This window comes from Hylobates moloch, unplaced genomic scaffold (genome assembly GCF_009828535.3).
Source record: "Hylobates moloch isolate HMO894 unplaced genomic scaffold, HMol_V3 SCAFFOLD_13, whole genome shotgun sequence".
Lineage (NCBI taxonomy): Eukaryota > Metazoa > Chordata > Mammalia > Primates > Hylobatidae > Hylobates > Hylobates moloch.
Window position 1 is genome coordinate 84,722,668 of NW_026652288.1, and position 20,344 is coordinate 84,743,011.

The window sequence follows — 20,344 nt, forward strand, 5'->3', positions numbered from 1 at the left end:
ATGGTCCCAGTCTAAGTAAGTGTGGGTGAGTGTGCCCTGGGATGAAGTGGCATCCTGTCCAGTGGTGGTTTCCACCTTGTGACCCAACTGCCAGGATAGGCTCTGGCAACCCGTGATACTGAGCTGGAATAATTGGGTAAATAATTATCTTACTTGATTGAATAATCTTTATTATTTATTTATTTAATTATTTTTGAGACAGAGTTTCACTCTTGTTGCCCAGGCTGGGGTGCAGTGGCGTGATCTCAGCTCACTGCAGCCTCTACCTCCCGGGTTCAAATAATTCTCCAGCTCAGCCTCCCGAGTAGCTGGGATCACAGGTGCGCACCACCACGTCTAGCTAGTTTTTGAGTTTTTAGTAGAGACGGGTTTCGCCATGTTTAAAAATGCATTTAATGCTCACATTTATTGCAATGCTTAATATTAGAAGTGTTTGGGATCTTCATTTAGAAGTTTGGTGATGTTTTCTGAACAGAAATATACTGTGGGGCTATTGTTTTTGTCAATTCACTCATGGTAAAACTGGTTTCATTATACAGTTTTGCTTAAAGTCACAGTTTCTGAAACCCTATTGATGATGTTAGTTGAGGAATTACCATACTATAAAGGTAAAGTTTTTTTAAATGTAACAGATTAAGGTTATAGAAATAGTATCAATTTAGGTGAAATGAATTAATATTGCCATTATATTTTATTATGACCACATCTAATTGAGAGTGTTATCTTCAGTTATGAGTGCACATAAGAGTTAATGTAGCTTCAAAACTATGTCAGCAGGATGTGAGTTGTGTTAAGAATATGTCATGTATCAATGAGCTGAAAAAACTAGGGTTGTTTTACTTGAAGAAGAAAAAAATTAGTAGAGGTGTAACAGCTGCACACATCTTTGAAGAAGGAAATATACTTAGTATGGGTTAATAAAGCTAGCATTAGTGAGGAAGACATATTGGGTCATTATAAAAGTATTTTTTAAGAACCAGGGATGTAAACTCCTCTTTCTATTCAATAAGAAATGGCATAAAAATTTATTGGGTCCTGTAGATTGAGGATGGGAAATTTTCATAGATGATGTGTATGGTCCCATCCAACCTTAAGATTTGAAGATTCTTTTCATTTACACTTAGAGCCAAATATGGGTAATTCTTCCACAATGTATTGGTTTTCTATTGCCGCATAACAAATGATCACAACTTAGTGGGTTAAACAATACCCATTTATTATGTCAGTTTCCATGGGTCAGGAGTCTAGGCATAGCTTTGAGGGGTCTCCTGTCCTGAAACCCAGGGTTTCACAAGGCAACATTCAAGTCTGGACAGGCCGCATTTCTCTCTAGAGCTCACAGACCTGCGGAGGTGGTTATTGGCAGGATTCAGTTTCTTGTGCTTATAGAACTGAGCCTCTCAGCTCCTAGAGGTCACAAGTAGTCCCCTGTTCCATAGCTTCTGCACTGGCAGTCAGTATCATAGCAACTTTCTTCTTCCAGGTCAGCAGAAGAGTCTCTTGATCAGTCAGCTAAGGCAGAGGTTTAGATAACATAATCTAACCATGGGCGCAACATCCTTTGTCATATTCTGTTATTTAGAAGCTAATTACACTCATGGAGAAAGGATTATACAAAGGTGTGGACTTTAGGAGGTGAAAATGCTTGGGAATCACTCTAGGGTCTGGTTGTCACAAATGGTACTTGGGATTGAATTCTGAAGTACAGTGAAGGTAAAGCATGACTGTGGCTTTCCCATATCCATTTGGCTACAAAGCTTAATTAAGAACCAACTGAACACATAAGGAGGAAGCCTAACAAAAGCCGAAGAGACATTTGCCAAGACCAGCTCGGTCAGGGAGACCCTCACCCAGGGGTGCTAGAGGAATTAAAGACACACACACAGAAATATAGAGGTGTGGAGTGGGAAATCAGCGGTCTCACAGCCTTCAGAGCTGAGAGCTTCAAACAGAGATTTACCTACATCTTTATTAACAGCAAGCCAGTGATAAGCATTGTTTCTATAGATTATAGATTAACTAAAAGTATTCCTTATGGTAAATAAAGGGATGGGCCGAAATAAAGGGATGGGTCTGGCTAGTTATCTGCAGTAGGAGTATGTCCTTCAGGCACAGATCACTCATGCTATTGTTTGTGGTTTAAGAACACCTTTAAGTGGTTTTCTGCCCTGAGTGGGCCGGGTGTTCCTTGCCTTCATTCCAGTAAACCCACAACCTTCCAGGTGGGTGTCATGGCCATCATGAACATGTCACAGTGCTGCCGAGATTTTGTTTATGGCCAGTTTTGGGGCCAGTTTATGGCCAGATTTTGGGGGGCAAGGGGCTGTTCCCAACATGTCCCCCTTCTTTGATTTGCAAAGTGATAAAAGCAAAGGCAGCTTTGTCGTGGTGAGCTACTTCTTGCAGGAGTCAGGATCCACATCTACAGACTATACAAAGACAAACAACACAGATTAAAAGCACAATCATCATTGAAATCACAGAGCTTCCAAGTGTTTTTATCCATTTTAATGGGTTACTAGCTGCTAATCTGTCTGCAGCACCTTCAAGCACTCCAGTTCCTGGCATTAAGGTCAGGTGTACCTGGGATGTTTTAAATATTTGTTCTTTTAATTTTGCAATATCCAAAAACAAGTTTGTAGAGTGTCCTTCTAGATGCTTTTTTATTCTTTCCCAAATTTTGATCTTATTAAAAGCTGTTAATACTTTCCACAAATCCTTAGGTTTAGCTCCTGTAAAGGGCCATATCATTTGAGGTTGAGGTGCCACTATACCGCCATGGTTCCAGATAATAGGAACTCTTGCTGTATTTCTTATCATTTCTACCATCTGACCATTTTGTTCAGACCAGCTTAACATAGTGTGGCCGTGGCATGCAAACCGAGAGTTGCAATTCAAGCTAAACATCCCCTTAGGGGACCAATCAATAATGATTCCATAGGAATCGTTGTGCAGCACCTCTGCCTGTTCTGCAATGTGATCTTCCTAAATAAGTACGTTCATTTTTTCTGAACAGGTTCAATTTTGTTTACAAATAGGTTTTTGAGGGCGGTATGCCTCAATTTTAGGAGCAGATTTATTATGGTAAGTACTGAGATCAGAAAGCATGTGTAACTATGTCAGAGAGTGATTACATCCAGGCATTATTGCCAGCCAAGTTTGATAAATATGCTCAATAAGTATAATTGTTCTCTGTGTCAGCCCTTGTTGTAGGAATACTCATGGCAACGGTGATCACCGCTATCATAGCTACCATTGAATTCCTCATTGTGACTGGTCGACCCGCTTTCCTCAGGTTTTCTTCTGCCATCTGTGACAGCTTCTTGATCCTCCCCAGGTTGTTGGCTGTGTTCAACGGGTGTTGCTTGTGACAGCTGGGGTCCTCCTCAGCGTCAGCCTCAACATGGCTGCAACCAGGGGGTCCTCAGGATCATCCTGGAATCTCTGCCTCAGCATCTGGCTCCTGATAAGGTTTCAGGTGTCTTGACGGTATCCAAATTGGCTGTTGATTCAGCCCTGGAGAAACACAAGCATAACCTCTACCCCAAGTTATTATTTTACCTATTTCCCAACTTTTTGTTATACAAAGTGAGAAAAGGTGTCCACACATACATGTAACATGTGTGACATCCATTTGCCAAAGAGAATTAGGTTCCAATCCTTGAGGATTAACTCCTCCTGTAAAACATGAGGAATGTACCATTTGGCAAGTTGGGCATCGCTGGATAATAGCTTTAGCTTCTTTCCAGGTAATGCTGTATCTGCATTTGAGACCAGAGGCATTAACGTGGATTAAATTGTGAAAATGTCTCGCGTTAGATATTGCATTAGCAACTAGGCAATCAACCATTTGATTCCCTTACGTCAAAGGTGCTGGAAGAGGTGTATGAGCCCTAATGTGAGTGATGTAAAAAGGGTGCATTCTACTGCTAACTACTGTTTGCAGTTGGGTAAATAAAGTCATCAGTTGTTCATCTGTATGAAATCGTAACTGAGCATTTTCAATTAACTGTGTGGAGTGAACCACGTATGAAGAATCAGAACTCACATTCATAGGCATATTAAAAGCAGTCAATACCTCAATTACAGCTACAAGCTCCGCTTTTTGAGCTGAAGTATAGGGCATCTGGAAAACTTTACTTTTTAAGCCAGAATAAGAAGCTTTACCATTACTAAACCCATCTGTAAAACAATGAAAATGCTTAGCAGGCTTCAGGTTGTTTACTGCTGGAATTGTACATGCAAACCATTCACAGTCTTGCTCATCTAAAGGGATAGTAAAGAAACAGTCTTTTAAATCTCTGACTATTAAAGGCCAAGTCAGTTAACATTCTCCATTTACCTCATTTTTTTCTTAATTTTGAAAACTGGAGAATTCCAAGGGGAAAATGTTGGAGCTATGTGCTCATTTTCTAATTGTTCACTAACTAATCCTCTAAAGCATCCAGTTTCTCTTCACTTAGCAGCCATTGTTCTATCCAAATTGGCTTACTGTTAACAATTTTAAAGGTATAGGTTCTGGAGGCTTAACAATGGCCACTGTCAAAAATGATATCCTAAACCTTGGTGGGAACTTTGTCTTTCCCCTTGAAGCGGTTCCTTCAAACCTTGCAGATTTTTTCCTAGTCCCCTAACAGGGACATACCCCTTTTCATGCATCATATGTTAACTTTGAGGGCTGTATAATTGCTCTGGAACTAGAACTTGTACTCCCCGTTGTTGTAATAAATCTCCCCCATAAACTTATAGGTACAGAAGTTATAATTGGTTGAATAGTTCCAGGTTGTCCATCGGGCCCTTCACAATGCAAAATATAACGACTTTGATATACTTCAGGGGCTTTACCAACTCCAGCTATGTTAAATTGAGCGGGTTGAATTGGCCACGCGGATAGCCAGTGCTGTAGAGAAATGATTGAAATGTCCTCCTGTGTCTACCAAACCCTTAAATTTCTTTCCCTGAATAGTTATTTCACAGGTAGGACATTTATCAGTAATTTGGTTCACCCAATAAGCTGCTTTGCCTTGTTTATTTGTGCTTCCAAATCCTCCTGTTCGTTTAATTTCACTTTTTCCCGTTCTCACATATGGCACAATCAGGAGCTGTGCTATGCGCTCTCCTGGCCCTGCTTTCCAGGGAACAGAAGTAGATATAACAATTTGAATTTCCCCACTGTAATCTGAATCAATGACTCCTGTATGTATTTGTACCCCTTTCAAATTTAAACTAGACCTTCCTAGAAGTAATCATATCGTTCCCATTGACAAGGGTCCACAGACTCCTGTTAGGACCTTTTGCGGGGATTCCCCAGGCAGAAGGCTCACAGCTTTTGTGCAGCATAAAGCTACTGTGGCACTACTGGCTGTGGTGGGGGACAGACATTGTACAGGGGTGAGGGAATGGCCTGAGCCGGAAATGCCCCAGTTTGGAATGGGGACTGGGACAGGCTCCTCATGGCGTTTCCCGAAATCGGGTTCCCATCTTTATCAAACTTAGAGTGACACTGATTAGCCCAATGTTTTCCTTTTTTACATTTTGGGCATATTTCAGGCTCAGCAGTTTTCTATTTTCCCCTATCTGGTGGCCTGACTCGCTGATTTTTTCTACATTCTTTTTTGGGATAACCAAGCTTCCCACAGTTAAAACAAGCTCCAGGAAACAAAGTATTTCCTTTATCCACTCTCAGTCCTGCCATTGCTTGTGCCAACAAAGTAGCTTTATGCAGATTACCTCCAGTACCATCACAGGTCTTGATATAATCAACTAAATGTGCTTTCCCGAATTTAAAAGAAAAAGGCCCAAATGTAGCTATGATATTTCCCTGTTGATCTGGGGGGTGTATTCTACCAGGGGACTGCCAAGCCTCTATATCACCCTCTTGTCTAGCTTGCTGAATTCCTGCCTGAATAGAACTGAGAGTGGTCACGCGAGGCGCTGCTCGAATAGGCACTGGGGCAACTACTTTTTGCCCAGTGTCCTCCGGAAAAGAAAGATCTGGAAGGTCAGGCCACTCTTTTTCTTCAAAATAATAATGAGGGGGTACAGAAGGGTAGGGATGAACCTCTCCCTCCTTTGCCACTTTAGCTTTAGCTGGCAAACAAACCTGCTCTGTAACCTCTTCTGTTACTTGGTTATACTCTCCTTCCTCCTCATCATTAGTGTGAAAAGGTTCCAAAGTGGAATGAACCAGAGCCCACACTTGTCCCATTGTTACCCTGATGTTTCTGAGCTCCCCTTCTTACTCACCATGGGAATTGCTTTAAGAGTACTCGGGTGTCCTACAGCTTAGTTTTCCACGTTCTCCAACCGTCACTCCGGTGACCCTTCAACCTGGATTCGAGTCCCCACGTATGGGTGCCACTTGCTGAGACAAGCTGGGTCAGGGAGATCCTCACCCAGCGGCGCTAGAGGAATTAAAGACATACACACAGAAATATAGAAGTGTGGAGTGGGAAATCAGGGGTCTTACAGCCTTCAGAGCTTAGAGCTTCCAACAGAGATTTACCTATGTATTTATTAACAGCAAGCCAGTGATAAGCATTGTTTCTATAGATTATAGATTAACTAAAAGTATTCCTTATGGGAAATAAAGGGATGGGCCGAAATAAAGGGATGGGTCTGGCTAGTTATCTGTAGCAGGAGCATGTCCTTCAGGCACAGATCACTCATGCTATTGTTTGTGGTTTAAGAACCCCTTTAAGTGCTTTTCCGCCCTGAGTGGGCCAGGTGTTCCTTGCCCTCATTCCAGTAAACCCACAACCTTCCAATGTGGGCATCATGGCCATCATGTCCATGTCACAGTGCTTCAGAGATTTTGTTTATGGCCAGTTTTGGAGCCAGTTTATGGCCAGATTTGGGAGGCCTGTTCCCAACAGCATTTTCGTTTCTAATTGTAGATAATGTAAGTTGCTTTCACATTGACTACTTTGAAATAGGGAGGACACGACTTGAAGGTCACAGGAGACTGTTTCTTGGCAAGATGTTACTCATTCAATAATAACTGAATTAAGAGAGAGCTCTCATACTCTAGATTCTATCTATAAGGGAAAAAATAGACAGAAAAATAGTAAATACCAACTACAAACATGGTAGGGCTTTAATCACGTTACCATTTTTTTTCAGTCACGATCAACCTGACAAACGTCCCTGAAATAACCCTTCAATTTACCCAGACAAAACAGAGTGGTGTCCATTTGAAAAGCCAAAGCAATTCTTCCTGTATTCTTAGAGCTCAAGATAAATAGATGTGCTACTACTTTTCTACCCTCACCCCAGTTGCCATATCTTCAAATATCTTCATCATGGACCTAGTGTCTTAGAAAGTTACAGTGATGTAGGATACTTTCTGTATTTTCCTCAACTTCCTTCACTACTCTTACCCTATTGACAATTTATAAGCCCTGCACCATCTGGGGAACAGACTGTTGGCTGCCAAGTAGACTCATTAACATTCCCCTCCAGGAACTCTTGCTGTTTAATTAGGCTGTCAGCTGGATTCAGGCAGTGAGAGCCTTAGGTGGCTGTGTAACAAATCCATGACTCCATGCATTCAGATGTCAAGGTCACTAAGATTCCTGCTTATACTCATACGAGAAAAGGAATCCAGATCGTTGGCTGTTAAAATCCAAGTTATCAATGACTTCAACATAAAGGGGACTTTCCACAGTTAATTGAGACACTAAGTTATCCCCCACTAAATTCACAGCTGTTACTACTACATTGTTTGAGAATCCTCTAACCCCTAGGCCATCATGTCTGGCATTCGGGCTAACTTTCTTGTCAGAGCTAGTCAATAGTGTTTGGAGAGTACATTCCAAACCCATGCTGAAATTACTCTATGTACCATAATTAAATGCATCCAATTAATTAAGTTCTCTGAGAATAGATTACTAATATTGTTAGCACTCTTGACATATTTGATTTAAATAGAACAATGATTTTTTTAATGACAATTTGGTAAACTTCTATTATGAGAAAAATGCTTCTCAACTGAATGGTTTGGTTACTGTTGTGTAAACATTTTCTAACCATTGTTAGTTTGAAGGAAAGGGAAAAACTTCTTTAGGCAAAATGTGGAAACCTGGAGTTTTCTAAATCCAGAGAGAGAACCATCACCCATATCTGTCAATCAATTCTAGTAACTTTTGGTTGATTAAGTATTCACCTATCTACTGATTAAGTCATTTTATTAATTTGTCAAATATTTATTGGTTATTCACCCTCAGCTAGGCCCTGGGCTCGGTGCTATTGATGTATTAGTAACTCAGTGTAGGCAGTGAGCAAGTCTCCATTTTACTGAGGGAGGCAGTTATTCATCTAAGAATCATTAAAACAAAATATAATCAAACAATAAGTAAACATACCTACATCCATGAGATGTCATAATTGAGGGGCTAAATCTGCTGAATACGGAGGAATGATAAGTCGAGGGATTCCTAATCAACACTTGGTGGAGGGAGGCAGAGAGAACCTTCTGAAAAGACAAAAAGCACATGCAGACGCTCTGTATCTGTGGGAGCAAGACATCTGTATGAAAGCTGGTAAGCTCATTTTTAGAAAAGAGGTGGAATTACAATAAGTGAGGTCTAAGGAAAGGCTTTTTGTGTCTACCCAGATTGTTAAACTATTTTCTCTACGGCAGCTAGAGTGTCACCTTTCAGCAGTATCCTTAACATTAAGACCTGTGCTGTTTTCTTCAGGCTGTCTAAACCTAATCCTGCCATTGGTGAAAAGAAAAAGTAGTGAATAGATTAGATGGCTCAGTTTTGCTTTTTCCTCCTACCTACTAGTCTTGACTGAAAAATAATATGATGAATCTCTGTATAATCCTCATCGTGAATTTAGAAGGAGTTGTCAGGGACGTTGCTTTATAATGGGTTTCTTCTGGTGGTGTATTGGAAATGCTTGGCCCAAGAAATATTGTTATTAACCTTTTTGAATAAAATAATGACACTTCATGTTAAGTCAATGCTTTCTGAAGCTATTTTACCTGTTTCTGTATGTACGTATTTATTTTTTCTTTAAACATCTTTTATTCATCTCCTTTCCCACAGATTTTTCAAAGGAAGTGAAATATTCTGTTGTCTCTAAATAATTATTGTTTTCTTGCTATTTACAGATGTCAATAGGAGACTTTGAGCTGTGTTTATTTTTTTTTTCAAGTTTTTATTTTAAGTGCAATGATCTGGGGTGAATTTTAGGTCTTATGGAAAGCAGCCAAATACATAGACTACACAGAATCCTCAGAAGCAGTGGCCTGCTCCTCCAGCGTATCTGTTCCAACTTTATCATCTTCAATTACACACTGGATTTGAAGTTTTTAAATTCCATATCCCATCAGAACTAGCTTAGAGGAGCCCTAGACTAAGCCGTCTGCTTGAATGCTTCTAAAACATTCTTCTAGTTTTTCCATATCTGCCACATCATCCCACAATTTCACATCTAGTATGATGAAACACAACAAGTGCGTGTTTTTTGGCTTTCTTTGATTCATTCTGGGCAAGCCATTCTTCCATTAACCCCTTTGCTGCTTCACTTTCCTCTTCCTCATCAGATCCAAGGAGATCAATGTCATCATCATCTTTACTATTTGTAGCTCTGCTTCCTGTAATGTCTTTACATTAGCAGGACCATATTTGCCCAAAGATTTCTTCACTCCTGGAAGGCTGGCCTTTTCTTTTCATGAGAATTGATGTGACAATACCAACATAGGGCAAGACACGAATTCACAGGCAATGGGCCAGAGACTGCTTCAAATACTGCTACATCTGCTTGTGGTGGCACATAACCCTCGATGTAGCTCTTTTCTGCCAGGTAATCATTGAGCACATGGATGCCAGCAGGGCTTTTCAGGTCTCTGAAACCCATGGTGTCAGCTATATCTGAGAGCTGGATAGCAGCAAAATGAAAGAGTGTAAATTGTGGGCACCCCTGCTAAGAGAGGGAAAAAAAGCTAGTTTTGGTTTGTTAAAACCCAAAGACACACAGAAAGAAAACAAACTCCAACTGTATTTAGCAAGCTCTCACAGACTCTTTTTTCAAGAGAAAGATGAAAGTGCTCATAGGCTGCCAGGGAAATCATACTTGGATTTCAATATATTAAAGTCCCCTTCCTGTTTCACTTATAAACATATCTGTGGAGAAAGAAAGGAAGAAAAGTTCATAAATACAAATAGAATTTCATCCACATGTTCCAAAAGTTCTGTGATATGATTTCGGTTTTATAGACTTCACTTATAAAAAAGGTTACAGAGTGTGAGCAGTCTGTCAGATACCCCACAAATGGCAAGTGCTACATTTGACGGATAGGCATTGTTTTAAATATTTTCAATTAATGCCTTTGTTCTGCATAGTTCTTTAAAATTAATCTTAATTGTATGACTAGTATGTTGTGTTTAATTATTAAGATTGAACATTGTTAATATTTATACAAGTAACTTTACAAATATAACTCAAAATGATCGTTACCATCTGGGCATTAAAGCTAATAGCCCTACTATATTAGCTATTTCACTGTGTTAGCTACAGGGTATACGTAGTAGGACAAGATCTGGGACTCAGGGTGGACCACAAGCTGACTGCGAGTTTACAAAGAAATTCTTCAGTCCGAGTGCCGTGGCTCATGCCTGTAATCCCAGCACTTTGGGAGGCCGAGGTGAGCGGATTACCTGAGGCTGGGAGTTCGAGACCAGCCTGACCAACATGGAGAAATCCCATCTCTACTAAAAATACAAAATTAGCCAGGCGTGGTGGCACATGCCTGTAATCCCAGCTATTTGGGAGGCTGAGGCAGGAGAATGGCTTGAACCCAGGAGGTGGAGGTTGCAGTAAGCTGAGATCATGCCATTGCACTCCAGCCTGGGCAACAAGAGCGAAACTCCGTCTCAAAAAAAAAAAAAATGCTTCAGAGAGGCATAATATTTTTGTAACTTTATAAATACATAGTCATGCAGTCATCCATTTTTTTCTTTTCTTAAAAAATTGGAATATGAGGTATTTAAGAAAAGACTAGAGCAGGGCAACAACCTCATTAAAATGCCAGAAAATATTACCAATGAGAAAAGTCTAAATAAATTGGAATTAGTTCATGTGCAGATGAAAAAGCTAATGGTCTTTCATAAGTCAATAATGATTTTAAGCAGCAAGGAAAGCATTTTATAAGCAGAATTCTGATCAGCTGGTTTTATTTTTCAGTGAAAATAAAGTATGAGAAAATAAATATACACTGGAATTTTAAATGAAAATATTCTGTCTATTACATCTGTTGCTGTTACATGTGCTGTATGTTTTCCTGTTTAAAGTCTTCATTTATAGACACTTCAAATGCACAAATTCATAGTCTTCTGCTAGAGCTGGCGAAAGTGATGGCAAAAGAAACCAAGTACTCTAGATTGTTCCATGGATGGGCAGGGAGAATGTAAGTGGAAAGAAGGATATAGCAGTGCCCAAATTTGAATCAAAAATATCTAAATTTCCTCAGTCTTAGGAAACATAGATTATTTCTCATCTTCCATTCACTTTCCAAATATAAGGAATAAAATCAGTTATTTAGTTTCACCTGCTTACTTGCACAAATATATATATATATATATATAGTTTTATACACCACAAAATTATATATTGTAGTAAATCCATGAGCTTGTGCCCATGTAATTTTGCCCGTATTAGCCATTCTAAGTTGTACTAATGAAAGTCTTGCATTAAAGGAGATATATAGATGCACTTGGGTAAATATAGAAGTCTCCAACTGGATTCAAACAGATGGGACTTAACCACAACTGGAACTCATACATTATGGTAGCAGGAAAGCTGGATGACAGGTGCAAGGGGAGCCCAGAAGTTTCTTGGTAAGTTTAAGAAAGAAAAGAGGGAAAGGAGTCTTTATTTTCTTCTATTTAACATGAACAAAACCCACTTAATTACTGTTAGAACAGTGGAAAGAGATGGTGTTGTGTTAACTTTGAATGAAGAGAGGATAAATGTCTAATGCTTTGAATCTTTTCTAATTTAGCATTACTATTTGGGTGACGTAATAGAGACAGCAACTTAATCTTGAAGGAAAACTGCAGGAGCTTGTTTTGGTTAAACAATGTACTTTTGCCATCCTGACAGGATTATTGATGGAGAAAGAAACTCAAGGTCACAGGCCTTGATATTTTGCTCATTCTATGGCAATCTTATTTCTGGAGATTGTTGGCTCAGCTAGTTCTTTGCTAGATGCTGGGAAGATAAATTTGAACTTGGGCTTGTGATACCACTTAACTTGTAATAATGATTGTTATCGGTGCCTCTCCATCCTGTTTGTAGGGCAGGAAGTTTGGCTGTGTGTGTGTGTGTGTGTGTTTTCCCCCAACTGTGAATGACATTTGAAATGCCCAGCTATTTCTTCCAAAGTGGTGGTTAGGAATTACTACCATCATAGAACTATAAATGCACTTATATTATTTAGGGCAAGGAAATGCTATTGATCCATTTGTCTCTATAATGGGGCTAATTTTTTCATTTGATTTTATAAAATTAATCTTAACCAATCATTTAGCAAGAACTATTTAACTATTTTATATATATATACGTTTTAATCTGTTTTGGCTTGTGAAAACCCAAAAACACGCAGAAAGAAAACAAACCCTAACTGTATTTAGCAAGCACTCACAGACTCTGTTTTCAAGAGAAAGATGAAAGTGCTCATAGGCTGCAAGGGAAATCATACTTGGATTTCAATATATTAAACTCCCCTTCCTATTTCACTTATAAATATATCTGTGGAGAAAGAACCAAAGAAACTTTGGTTTATTTACTAAATAAATTTTTTACTTGTAAACTTTGTGATAATAATGTATTTCATACTTAACATATTTTTCTACACATATTTTTATAAAATGCTTAATATAGGTAATTTTTAAGCATTGTTTTAAACTGCTAAAAAACTTGAGGAACAAATCCTTCGAAAAATAGACTGGGCCAGGCGCAACGGTTCATGCCTGTAATCTCAGCACTTTAGGAGGCAGAGTAAAATAAATATAAACAGCCTGTTTATATTTATTTTACTGCTTTTGAGACAGGGTCTTGTTTTGTCACCCAGGCTGGAATGCAGTGTTGTCATCACAGCTCACTGCAGCCTCCACCTTCTGGGCCCAAGTAATCCTCTTGCCTTAGCCTCTCCAGTAGTTGAGGCCAGAGGAATGTGCCATTATGTCCCCACTATTTTTTTTTACTTTTATTTTTTATAGAGATGGATCTCCCTACGTTGACCAGTCTAGTCTCAAACTCTTCGGCTAAACCAGTGCTCCTGCCTCTGCCTCCTAAAGTGCTGAGATTACAGGCATGAACCATTGTACCCGGCCCAGTCTGTTTTTGGAAGGATTTGTTCCTCAAGCTTTTTAACAGTTTAAAATAACGCTTAAAAATTATCTATATTAGGCAACTACATTCGTATTTGTCAAATCACTTGTTTAATTTTTAAATACTATTTAACTAATAAGTGATACAAATGTTTTCATAATCCTAAATCCTGCTGAGTTACTCTGTGACATTGCAATAATTCAGCTGTCACTTAATAGTCAAAATTCCATGATGGGTGAAACAATGTGAAGTTCAGAAATCCTGTATACCCAGGAACCAGGTTCATCCCAGGAATTTATTCCAGTTCTCTTCAATGTGTCATTGTCTAGATCTTACACAGACTCTCTTTAGAGGCAGCAATCAAAAGCAAATCAGTTTATGGAGTTGTATTGTGAAGATGGTGGTATTGTTGGGGTTAGGATAGAGATTTTCCATGAAGAAAATAGTTTACTCTTGGGGAAAAGAAGAAAAAAAAACGACAACAAAACCACCAAGACAACAGGTTCAAACGATGTAGTTTCTTAAGAAATCAAGTGATGATGCTCATTTCTCTAAGGTCCAAGTCCAGGATATATTACTTATTTGAGATTGTATCACTGAGGAAACAGATCATATACTCAAGTTGAGTAAAGATGTAGGCAATTTTAGGCAAAGTGCCTCAGGGCTAGCAACCAGGGAGCCTTGACTGCTCTCTCCCTAAAGGGCAAGGGGCAGATGAAACAGTCTGGAAGGAGAGAGTTAGGTAGAAGACATCACTGGAGTAGCCGTGGCCTTGAGTCAGGGACAGGGTCAACTTTCTGTGACTTATCAGGGAGGAAGCTTGGGAAACAAACACTCTGACCTCACTCTCCTCCTGACCAGTGATCTCCAACTCTTGCCCCTCATTGGCCAAATCCAACTAGCAGCCAGAGTGAAAGTGATCTTACTCGTGTAGCTCATACTTCTTAGCTTCTCTGGGAAGAAAGCAGCCTGAAGAAGGGTGGAGCTGATGAAAACTCTCTGCATAGAAATCCTTCCTGGTGGAGCTGTTTGTAAAACTCCAACAAAATTGGCTTGGTTTTAACCAAAACTCCAACTAAATTGGCTTGGCTTTAAGTAGAAGGAAGCTTTTTTGTTACCTTAAGATATGATTACGTAACGCATAGTTTGAAAAGTACTTCATCTAATCACTTATTGATTTAAAAATTCATTTTTGACAATTAAATATATTAATAATATATCAGAGTAAAAAGTGAGAAAAAAATTACAGATCTTCTAACCGACATTTAAAAAGAAGGAACAGTCACTATGAAGGCAACTAGGAGACCTGGAAATTCAAGTGACTTTGATGTCAGAGCTGAATTTGAATCCTGGACGAGACATTCCTATTAAGACCTTAGGTAATTTACTGACCTGGGCACTGTGCTGCTTGACGGACCCACATTTAGGAGATGCTTAACAACCTAGTGCTTCTATTGTCATCAAGACTCCCTTGCTGCAGTCTTATTATAAATCACTGGGAAAACAAATAATATTCATTTTAGTATGCTGCAGAGCTTTGTAACCTTGCTTTAAAACTGTTAATGCCTATTATTAGATTCTTTCGGAGTAAAAAACAAAGTGAGCTGATTCTACATGCAAGGGGATAGTCTTTAAATTATTAGATAGCTATGACCAGATTTAATGATCTTGTTAAACCATGTCAAAAGAGTATAGTAATCCCAGTTTAAATGGATGATGTCCTACCAGCCCCATCTCTGTCACCAGTGAAGAGAAGCAAGGCTGTGTAATTCAAGTCATTTAGACACATGTTTATGTTTGAAACAAGGAATGTAAGAGCAGATGTCAGAATACAGTTTTCAACATATGGTAAGCTCTTCCACTGCAGCTGGCTGCAATCCTTGTCAAAGGTCATGGAGAAAAAAAAGACAGAGAGTCAGAAGTCACCATGAGCTTTAAAAGCACATTCAGGAAACAACACTGTTATAAACCGTGTTCACCGAACCAGAGAAAAACCTAGCCCTTTTATCAATAATGTAGAGTGAATTGAAAGCTGATTCTGAATTTAGTTATGTAAGTTTCCATGTAGCTGTGAGCAACAGAGATATAGCGAACTGAATCAAGAAGGTCAGAGACCCTCTCACATAACAGTATTTGGTCTTTATGTTGCTATCAAGCTCCAGGTACTGAGTGAAAGGATGTATAACGGGAACAGTGTAACTGAATGCACTTTGAGATTCAACCAGTTAGCCCCTTCAGTGTCTGTATTCACTGCACTGCAGAGAACAAGTGGAAATCCTGAAATGTAGCCACTCTGCAATCACTAAAACAGGGTGAGCATTCCACCACTCTCCAGAACTAGGTGTATGAAAGGAGAGGTTGATGAGACAGATCCACGTTTCAGGGAAAGACACAAGTTATAGTAACCACAAACAGAAAATGACATTGCACCCACAGAAGTAGTTAGATTCCCTGTCACCTTCTCTGAGGAGCCTTTCCTAACCCTCCAAGCCTGGGTTAGGCAGCTTTCTTGAGTGCTCCTGGGCCTCCGTATCACTATCATGTAGTGCTGTGTGTAGTTGCTTATCTAAATTGTACACCAAACTGGAAGTTCCATGAGGGCAGGGACTGTCTCTCCAGCGCTCTATCCAGCACCTTGCACTGAGACTGCAACAAAGTACATGCTCAGTACCTGCTTTTTCAGCAGCAGAAACAACCGAAAGTGCTTATAACTGGAAAAGAGGGAAAACCCTTGTGGCTGTTACACAACTGCTCTTTTACCCTGAATGGCTTATGGTGAGATGGGATTGTTTCTTGGTTAGTTTGGATGCTTTTCCTGGAAAATATTGTGTTTTTGTTTTTGAGATGGAGTCTCGCTCTGTCACCCAGGCTGGAGTGCAGTGGCGCGATCTCGGCTCACTGCAAGCTCCGCCTCCCGGGTTCACGCCATTCTCCTGCCTTAGCCTCTCCGAGTAGCTGGGACTACAGGCGCCTGCCACCACGCCCGGCTAATTTTTTTGCATTTTTAGTAGAGACAGGGTTTCACCATGGTCTCGATCTCCTGACCTCGTGATCCGCCCGCCTCGGCCTCCCAAAGTGCTGGGATTACAAGCGTGAGCCACCGCGCCCGGCTGGAAAATATTGTTAATAAATTCTTGTTTTAAAAAAAAAGTCTTGCATTTAGAGTTTAATGTGACAGGAAGGAAATGTATCCACTCTAGATTATCCTTGATCCTTGCCCCTATCAAAGACCTTGTCAGGCTTTTCAGTATGTGCCTACCATCATCCCAAAACAGGTGAGATATCTCTTGTGAACACACATGTAGGCAACCAAGTGTTTGCCCACAACAGAGACAACAGCTTTCCTGACCCATGTTGTCATTCAACCAAGAATCAATAAATTAAAAGGAAATTTGGAGGGATCCTGTAAATCTCTGTAAATGTCAAGGCCTATTTAATTATTTCCCTTTGATTTTTAAAGTTAGTTGACTAAGCACTCAATACTGAATCCTCAGTTTTCTAAAAGAAGGTTGTGGATTCCTATTTTTGATCAAGATAGAAATATGCTGAGTTTTCTTACCTTGTAAAATGCATCTCTTAAAGATTTAAATGTAAGACCTCAAACTATAAAAATCCTAGAAGAAAGCATAGGAGACACCATTCTGGACATGGGCCTTGGGAAAGAATTTATGACTAAGTTCTCAAAAGCGATTACAACAAAAACAAAAATTGACTAGTGGGACCTAATTAAACTGAAGAGCTTTGGCACAGCAAAAGAAGCTATCAGCAGAGTAATCAGGCAGCCTACAGAATGGGAGAATGTATTTGCAAACTATGCTTCCAACCCAGGACTAATATCTAGATTTCATAAGAAACGTAAACAACTCAACAAGCAAACAACAACAACAGACATTAAAAGGTGGGCAAAGGACACAGACACTTCTCAAAACAAGACATATCAGCGGCCAACAAACATATGAAAACAATGCTCAACATCACTGATTATCAGAGAAATGTAAAATAAAACCACAATAAGATACCATCTCACACTAGTCAGAATGGTTATTATTAAAAAGACAAAAAATAACAGATGCTGCAGGGCTGCAGAGAAAAAGGAATGCTTATACACTGTTGGTGGGAATGAAAATTAGCTGTTACTGTGGAAAGCAGTCTGGAAGTGTCTCAAAGAACTAAAAGCAGAACTACCCTTTGACCCAGCAATCCCTTCTAGGTATATATCCAAAGGAAAGCAAATTGTTAGACCAAGAAGACACAGCCACTTGTATGTTCATCATAGCACCATTCAAAATAGCAAAGACATGGAATCTACCCATGTGCCTATCAATGGTAGATAGGATAAAGAAAATGTGGTGCATATATACCATGAAATACAATGTAGCTAAAAAAAGAATGAAATGAAGTCTTTGAAACAACTTGAATGGAGCCGGAGGTCATAATCCTAAGTGAATTAACATATGAATAGAAAACCGTATACCACATGTTCTCGTTTGTAGTTGAGAGCTAAACATTGGGTACTCTGGGAAATAAAGATGGGAATGAGAGACACTAGGAACTATTACAGTGGGAAAGGGAGGTGGGGCAAAGGCTGAAAAACTACCTTTTGGGTACTATGTTCACTACCTGGATGTTGGGATCTTTTGAACCTGAAATCCTTAGCTTCATGCAATGTACCTATGTAACAAACCTGCACATGTACCCCTGAATCTAAAATAAAAGTTGAGCTTGTAAAACAATAGAATAAAAAATGTGTTTTTACACTTCTTACTCCTCACAGCAATGGATGATTTTTAAAAGTTATAGATGGACATCATTTGAAATAATTTAAAAGTTATAGAAATAAAGAGTAATATGAGAGAAGAAATTTCAGAACTTTCTAAAGTGTATGAATAATATTCAAAGACTCAAGAGAATTAAAAACAAAACAAAATATTGAATGTTGTGATAGACCACCTCAAAAGAAAGGCATTTGTGAAGATTTGGAGAGATAAGGAGATTCTTCCATTCAGTGTTATCTCTCACAAACTTGGGAGGACGTCTCTTGGGGTCTTCTGTGACTGAGGATGAGCGCAAAGTTTAACTTAGCTCTTGCTATCAAGTTCACTTGGTAATAAAGTGAAAAATTTAGCATCAAAGACAGCAAACTGTGGTAGTGAAAACGAAAATGAAAGCTTACGAAGAAAATAGTCCTGGAGATAAGATTTATAATTTATTGATTTGTAAACATTGGTCGAGTTATATTTTAACTCAATAAATAACCATCTGGGATGCAAAATTGGCAATCAGAATACCTTTGAAAAAGTATGCACTTGGTATCTTCCATGGAAAACTCAATTGGGAGCATGGGCTCCTCTAAAATAGATCAACCATTAAGAAAATGGACAGCAATTATATGTTGGTTAAATTCCCCATATGCCACTTATGTTTTAATTGTTTGGGGGAGGAGAGAATTCCAAAAACTGTATTTTAAAAAATCTTAGATCTATCAGTTTTCAAAATATTGTCTTAGACATTTTATGTAATTCTCTGCAAAAGTGTAAATTTTTATTATTAGGATTCGAACATAGAATTATTAGACCTTGTGGTGATTCGGTGAAATAAGGAATTTTAAAACACTATTAGGTTAGCTTTTATTGCATATAATGAGAATCTCCTAGATGATGGAGAAATCATTAAAACTTAATTGTATAACTGCTGGACTTGTCTGAAAGTGTCTTGAACTGATAAGCCTTCTTAATCTTCTACCGTTGCTTCAGCTCATTGATGGAGTAAAGTGGCTGGCTTTTAAAATTGATAACATTATTATAATTACTAAAGTGTAGCACATTCTGTTTGCCTAAGGTGTTTGAATGAGTCACTACCTATCAAAGGAAAATTATGCTATGGTACGGTGAATCCCAACATGTTAAATATGCAGATACTTTTTAATAGACTTATATTATTTTAGTTGACCTTTTAATGTTTGTTGATTGAGAAAGCATGGTGAATTGCTTTGAATGAATTGCTTTGGTATGAATTCAGTACCATATTAAAGTAAATACGTATTTATTAATCTATCACTAATATTTATTTGAAAAATAAAAGTACATAGTAAATATATTAATAGTATAATACATATTTTGTATGTGAGTGAATGATTTTTGCAGTAACTGTGCTTTCCTATGTTTGTGAATTTGTTGACCTATTGCTCTAGACCCTTTTTAAGACATACAATCTCAGTGTTATAAAACGGATGTCATTCAAGATGTTCTATTAGTAGGTTGAAGATGTGTCTAAAAACGGTGACCTTCCTGTACTGAGGACTTAGCTGGCTTCTCTTGATGTTACAACAGTGCTAGGAAGAAGCCAATTAGGTCACTTGAGTGCCAGTTAGTGCACTGCAGGGGCAAGCACAAACACTGACTCACTTTCTAGGTAAGTGCAAGTGTCTCCTAAAGTTCTCAGTCAATAAATAACACATGCCAATTAATGCCACAAAGGGTGTCTGACTTGTTTTAGTGTAAAGAATGTTTTTCAGCTCTGTTTTTATTTCTGACTATGCTAAGGTATTTTAAATATGTGCTATTATAGGTCATGTATTCCTTTACACAAACTTTTGGAAACATAACCTTATCATTGGATTTTCAAAGGCTACTTTACTAAGTTGTCTCCATTTGCTTCTATTAAATTATAAGTTAATATGGAAGTCATTCTTTTCTCTTTTTGTTATGTCAGTTGTGTGCATACAGTTTTTCATATATTTATATATTCATACATATTACCCTTACATACCTCTGGGAGAGAATAACACATTTGTAACATTGCTGTATAAAATATTATATTTAAACATGTTATCTCATGCTGAACATGCTTGGTAAGTTTGGTGTGTGAGACTGTGTACCGTACCCAATTAATTGGTTGTATCAGTTGAGTGCGGAATATTATCAGGCCAAATGGACACAGCCACCAATGCCTTGTATCAGAACAGCTTAGGATATTTGTTGGAAGGAAATGATATTGCAAAGCA

General features: G+C 38.7%; 1 protein-coding gene and 1 pseudogene across 1 annotated transcript in view; one reads left to right on the forward strand and one right to left on the reverse strand.

Annotated features, from left to right (window-relative positions):
- NAALADL2 (N-acetylated alpha-linked acidic dipeptidase like 2) overlaps positions 1–20,344 on the forward strand; it is a 959,155-nt gene that overhangs the window by 190,409 nt on the left and 748,402 nt on the right. The gene's annotated exons all lie outside the window — the stretch shown is intronic.
- Positions 9,197–9,867, reverse strand: LOC116480430 (elongation factor 1-beta-like; annotated as a pseudogene).